This window comes from Lygodium microphyllum, chromosome 22 (genome assembly GCF_053477565.2).
Source record: "Lygodium microphyllum isolate KBCC chromosome 22, Lygodium_microphyllum_v1.1.10, whole genome shotgun sequence".
Classification (NCBI taxonomy): Eukaryota; Viridiplantae; Streptophyta; class Polypodiopsida; order Schizaeales; family Lygodiaceae; genus Lygodium; species Lygodium microphyllum.
The window spans coordinates 133,636,349-133,643,044 of record NC_141156.1 but is presented as its reverse complement, the minus strand read 5'-3'; the positions used below and the strand labels follow the sequence as shown (position 1 = coordinate 133,643,044).

Here is a 6,696-nt window from a genome sequence, read left to right as displayed (position 1 = left end):
TACAAAGAGGCTATAGTGGGTGTGATTGCACATTTCTCAACATTCATGATGTTCATTCGGAGTATCTTCTTAAGCTTTTTTGTTTTGTTGAAAATAAAGGTCATTGGTGCATCCCATGATTGCATTCTTTCTAGGGCTAAGAGCTCTTCTTCTCAACCTATCCTACCTTCTTGTGTTCCTCTTAGGCTAACTTCTCAACCTATGCTAACTTCTTTCTAGGGCTAAGAGCTCTTCTTCTCAACCTATGCTAGCTTCTTGTGTTCCTCTTAGGAAGGACACCTTTGGCAAATATTGTGGCTCCAATTTAAGGTTCAATTCCACTTCACCTAGTTGTTTTTTCCTCTATTGCTTTGGGTCTCTCTTTGCACTTGAAGAGGATGACTCTTTGGGTGAGTGCTTTGGTTTTTGTTGTGTGTGGAATGGTTCAAAAGCATCTTCCACATTCCAATCAATTTTTCCTAATGAAGGGTCAAGCTCCTCATGAATCACAAATCCCAATCTTACCAGTTTCTCTCTTGTGAGGCCTTCTTGTTCAAGGTGCTAGGCCACTTTATCTCAAGTGGGCTCATACTCAAGTAGTTATAGTAGTGACTCCAAGGTGTTGTAAAGGGATTCCTTAACCACTTGGAGTTTTCTCTTCAATCCCTCCATTGGATCCTCTTTTTCCGAGTTGGTGACTTTTGTGAGAGTCTTTACAAAATCTTCTATAGGATTCTCATGATCTTTTATGCTAGTTGGGTTCTATCTTCTACTACACCAAAAGAGCCAATTCATCCCTTATCACCACCACCATAGCCTACCCAAGCACTTGAAAGAACCACACTACCTGTTTCCCCATTTTTGTTGACACTTCTTCCTAGGTTGAAAGGAGGTGGTCAAATATCAAGTGAAGGTCGATAATAGGGGTGGAAGCATTCTACTCATTTTTGTCAGGAAGTCCATCATTGGAATCTAGCCTTATAGGGTCAAAGAGGCTTGCAAAAAAAAAAAAAAAAAACCAGAAAAGAGGATGGAGAAGGTGCCATGGTGGCTAGATGACACCTCGTCATGGGTTCCCCATATCATTTAAGGGACTGCACATGACTTTGATGACCTTCTCAAGCCTTTGGAAGAGCAAAGGGACAAGAAGGAAGAAGAAAAGAAGCAAGGGGTGTTAGACCTAGAAAGGGAAAATGAAGCTTATGTAACACTTCAATGGTAATACACGAGGGGGGTTTACACTCTCAGAATAGCACTAGTCACCTTGGCTAGAAAAATAATGGGTAATGACAACTATGTGGAGTTACTAGCACAGTATAGAGAAGATATAGAGAATAGGGAAAAAGTGAAAGCCCTCCATGAGGAGGCCTCAAAAATTATGGTAGAGTTGAAAGAGCAGCTAAAGGAGAAAGACCGGAAAAATGTACAATTATGGCTAGATGATGAAGAAGTGAAGCAAATGAAGGAGAGAACCCTAAAATTGGTGGAGTAGTGGGAGAAAGCCACTAAAAGACATGAAGATCTCAAGAGGAATATAGCCATGCTGACCCAAGAGAAGGAGCACGTCCAATGGAGCAAGGAGGAACACATGAACATTTTAGAATCCTTGACAAAGTGGTTACCAATTCCACCTTAGATGCAAGTCCACTTGCATATACATAAAATACAACCTCATGAGCATCATTAAATGCTTTGATTGTAGTTCCTATAACTTTCATTTTCTTTCTCAAAACAATATTTGCAATCCTCTAGTTCTCTTCAAGTTCTTCATCATTGTACTCCTTCTCCAAGCCTTCAAAGTACAAAATGAAAGGCTTGTTGACATTGTTTATATATCACTCAAAATTGATGAAGCTTTTCTCCATGGTCACTAATGTCAAAACCACAATAGAATCTATAGATCCAAAAGAAGCTTTTCTCCATGGTCACTAATGTCAAAACCACAAAAGAATCTATAGATCCAAAAGTAAAGGTTGTATCTATTAGTAGGAAGTCAACTCTACCAACAACTAGCATGTGATACTTGCAAGAAATGCTTTCAAGAGCATTAAATTCCAAAGCTACCATTTTCTTTCAATCAAGAAATGATAACAACACAATTTTTTTAGGTTCACATGTCATTTGTAGTAGTGTGGATACAACCTTTCCAAACTTTATAGAGTTCCATTTCATTCCCTCAACCCTATGTGTTGCACGGGTGATTCACTAGTAGTAATAAGGAGATGTCACCTGTGTGCAAGAAATATATGAAAATACCCCCCCTATTTATGGTACCTTAGCTTATAAAATGTACCTTCCTTCCCTTAAATAACCCCCCTCCCTTACACTCACGTTGTCGTATTGCTGCGCATTCGAGGTGTGAAAACCACCCAAAAGTTGTGCATGAGATTTGTTACTTTGTACATACTTTGACATAGACATTGTGCTTTGGTTTCCTTGAACATTTTGCTTTCAGTTGGTTCATGTTCAATTTTACAGAAGAGACAAGTGCTATTTGGGATTGAATCTGATAAATTAGAAGGAGAATGGGATCTAGATCTGCAATGAGTATGGTTTTTCCGAGCTTCCCAAGTTGTTTGCTTATGCTGAAGATACAAATGGTATTGACAAGGGAGTTTAAGAAGACCAGTGAATTTTCAGATGAACATGAGGCTCATGTGCAGCTTGCCCTTGAGCATGGAACCACTGCTTGCCAAAATCCATCAGCACTATTGCTCGTGTACTCAGCTGAGCGGACTTTACAGATCAGAAAAGTTTGTAAACGCTTAAAGCTAACCTTTGGCATGCATTCAATATGCTTACACACACAGACTTCTGTTCTGCATCAAATTGAAGGGTTAAGCTCAAGTGACGCTGAAATTGTGATTGCAACACCTGAACGACTAGATTTGAAGGCAGTTTCGATTTCAAATGTCTCTTTCGTGGTCATGGGATGTTTTCTTCCGAGTGGGAACACTTTCGATTGAGGTTCTTTGGCATTACAGCCCATGGCTACTTTTGGGCTACTTTTCCTTGGAGGGAAGCTAATTTGAGGAGAAATGGAAGGGAAAAAGAAAACACGGAAGGAAGAGGCTAATGAGGGATTTTAAAAAGCTAAAGAGGGAGGGAAAAGCAAGTGTATGGGATGGAAAAAAGAAGTCGAGGCTAATCTGGGAAAAGATAGAGGAACAGAGCATTCGAGGATGGACGAAGGAGGAAGGCATCGACAATAGAGAACAGGGGATTTCATGGATCCTTCGGGTTTTTCAACATCGAAGGTATACTGCGCTGGACGAGGAGGAGCTGATATGGGGAAGAGCTTTATCGATAGGAGAGGATCAACGGGAGTTTGAGGATTTGAATCAAGAGAATTGAGGAAGGCGACAGAGAAAAGAAGGACAGGGCCAACCGAGAGGAAGAAGAACCGGCAAAGCTCTACAAGTGCAGAAGAAGGGAGGAACATGGCTTGCAATATGCTGACGGAATCACTGCAGCACGGAGCGAGAACCTGAGTTGCTTTCTCCATGGCCAAAGCTTAGCTTGTAAATGAACATGCATATGATTGCAGTGCTTCAAACTGTGCCATCAGAATTGCCCCAAAATCAGTCACAAGTAGCTTTCAATGCATTATGTTCCCAGACATAACACTAAGACGTGATTTTTCATAGTCAATTGAGCACGAAGCCTGAACAGTTGATGGAATGCTGAAGGAGGAGATCATTCTTTAAAAGTCAAAGCTTAGTGAATTCGTCATGAAGATCCTTACGATCAGTTTTAATGTTGTAAACTGAAGATCTAGAGTTCGATCTTTTGTGGAGGACATTTCCAGTAGTTTCTGGAACAAACAGCAAACACGCCACAGCAAGAACATGTCCGCTATTGTACTGCCCGTTGCGCATCATTCGTGCCGCTCACAGATTAATTCAGAAAGGAGCTAGGAGAGGCCTATGACCAGATCAAAGAGATTTGCATCTTTTTGTTGAACGACTTCTCATTACCACCAGAAAAAGCCCTTGCAGTGTATGTGTAATCACCTGGATCTCAGTTTCAGTATTGTGGTGCTGTACATCGGACCTGTCCTTCAGCTGTCTTGCCCTTACTGTGACCAAGTCCTGGGGGGGCACTTGCAAATAATGGCAGGTTGCATCCCCCCTTTTAGCCAAGATAGGGATATCTGTTGAAGATGCCACTTCACTTCCTGCACTCAATGTGGGACAACAACAACATGTTGAAGCTTTAGCAATGAAAGTTGGTGAAAACCTCTTCAACTTTATGCAGTCCTTTTGTTCAGTTGATGCAAATAAACTTGTTGTTCCAATGGATATCTTGGATCGATGGTTCAAGAAATTCCAGGACAAGATGAAGAGAGATCAAGATTATATCAAAAATTTTGTTTCCTGATAAGTAATTTCCTCAGTAGTAAGCTTCTTTCTTTGAAGTTGCGACAAGCAAGTAGTCCACTTCAATGCCTAGGATGTGTCAAAGTAAAGATAATCAGCAAGAGTTACCACTGTTCTCTTGAGTACTTTGCTAATTATTGGAAACATAGTAACCAGTAATGATATTCAGACCTGGATTATCCTAGACAACGAAGCACTTCCTTGCTCGTTGTCTCTGTTTTCTCAAAATCCTGTGAAAAATATAAAGAAGGAAGTAGAAAGGAGAAAAGACTCGTAATTTAATTCAATTTTTTAATGTGATGTTTGGTGTTGGAGCAAGTTGATCTATTGGAGCGATTTCCATTCAGATGAAGTTGATTATTAACCTCCTATCCTGAAATTATTCAAAGTCCTCCGTGGTCGCGACTTTGCTTTCGAAAACCCTTCAACAACGTGGTACCATATGGTAAACCCTAGTGGACCCCCCGAGATGTGCTGCATCTATAATAACAACCCCAATGGTAATTGGATCTCTATAAACATTATGTATAAGATCAAAGGTTTCTAGATTGCATCTAATAATATATACAGGCCAAGGAAAAGTAGTGGAGTATTGAAGAGGTTTTTACTTTTTTCAAATTAGGAAGTTCACAATATCTTTTGCTCCATTTGGTAGGGACCTTGCATCAGCTCCAGATGTGAGCTTCTTTGATACCCAATCATTGCAAATGCCTAAAATCTTTGTGTAGACTTCATCATTGATATCATAGTCATCAATAAGATCTTCCCAAGTCTTCATCACATTGTTACTTTTCTGCAACTGAGGCATTGAAAAGAGTGACTAATTCCTCCTTTAGGACCCTATCTTGTTTGATTTGCTTAGTCCTTATTTCCATATCAATCATATCTTCCTTATCCCATTTGAAGAAAAAGGATGGTGCGCAGATCGGTCGCAGATAGCTCACGTGGTGAATCCCGGAAGGTCCCCAAGAACAAAGTACTCTACTTTTTAGCACAAAAACCCATGTAAAAGCAAGCACGACAAAAGGCAAGAGACAAATTGGGTTCAATCTCCCCCATGCCTTGTGTGAGCGCTTCACAAAGCATGCATTTTATGTATATTTCCAATCTTCATGCTCAATAATAGCCCAATTACAAAAATATGACAAGCTTTTAGCTTTTGAGTTTGCTTTCTACAAAAATAGTAAAATAAAGCTAATGGACGGTGCCCATAGTGTCTGGCACGCCCAATCTCAATGTCCAAGTAGAAATAACATATCCAGGCGCATAAGCGCATACAAAATAATAATAAATAATCGATGTCTCTATAGACATAACAAAAAATAGGTGTGGCGCCTATCAAAATCTAGTCCAAAAGTCGAATACCCGCTAGACTCCAATGCTTTCCTCCGCCACTGCTACTATCTCTACGCATCAACTGAAGCATTCACAATCGTTAGTAAAATAACACAATTAAACTGACAAAAGTGAATACCTAGCAGTCTTCAGCTACATAAATAAATCAACTGGTTAGAAATAAATCCTAACCTTAATTTATTACGAGTGCGCACTCTAAACTCATAAACGTTTATTAATTTAATATGCATTTTGCGGAATCACCCGCTATGGAATCACCCATGTACACACTAAATTAATGAAACGCTCGAAAAGGACAGGCGTCCCCATCAACTTCTCGCACAAAGAATCCTCTTTGCGTATGAGCCCCGGTCATCTAAGTTTACGGAATCCATCGTAAAACCTCACGGAATCCATCGTGGAATATGCCTCCTGGCATCATACAGTGAAATCCGGCATATCCTCATGCTCGTCTTCGTCCATAGCTCCAAGGTAGTTGATATGTGCTGATGGCTTCTTTGAATGACAATTTGCTGCGAGATGCCCTGGCTGGTGACACTTATAGCATACGATGGGCTTGGCTTTGGTCACATTATTTGCAATGGCTGGGAGTCTGGGTATATTTGGATTTGCTTGTGGAATAGGCTTAGGATTTGGATTGACAGTGGATGGTAATGCAGGTGGTTTAGGCCAATTCTTGCGGAAAGATGGTGATGAGAAACGACCTGGATTAAACCTTCTGAAATTGGAATTGAATTGTTTAGATCCATAATTACCGTTTGCTTGGAATGGCTGTGGTCGTCGATCTCTTCCACGTAACTTATCTTCAGTGTCGTGAGCTAAGGAGATGGCGTCTTCAAGGGTAGCAGGCTTGAACATGTTCACTTCAGCGTAGTAATGTCCAAGAAGTCCAGACATATACTTCCGCTTATGTGTCGTCTCTGGTACGTCTTCAAGCATGCGTAACTGTAGAAGTGCATTCCAAAAACGCTCTGTATACTGT

The 6,696-nt window shown here is 40.5% G+C and overlaps 1 pseudogene; it reads left to right on the top strand.

Annotated features, from left to right (window-relative positions):
* The first annotated feature begins 1,258 nt into the window (after positions 1–1,258).
* On the top strand, positions 1,259–4,359 carry LOC148017642 (uncharacterized; annotated as a pseudogene).
* Positions 4,360–6,696: the final 2,337 nt, after the last annotated feature.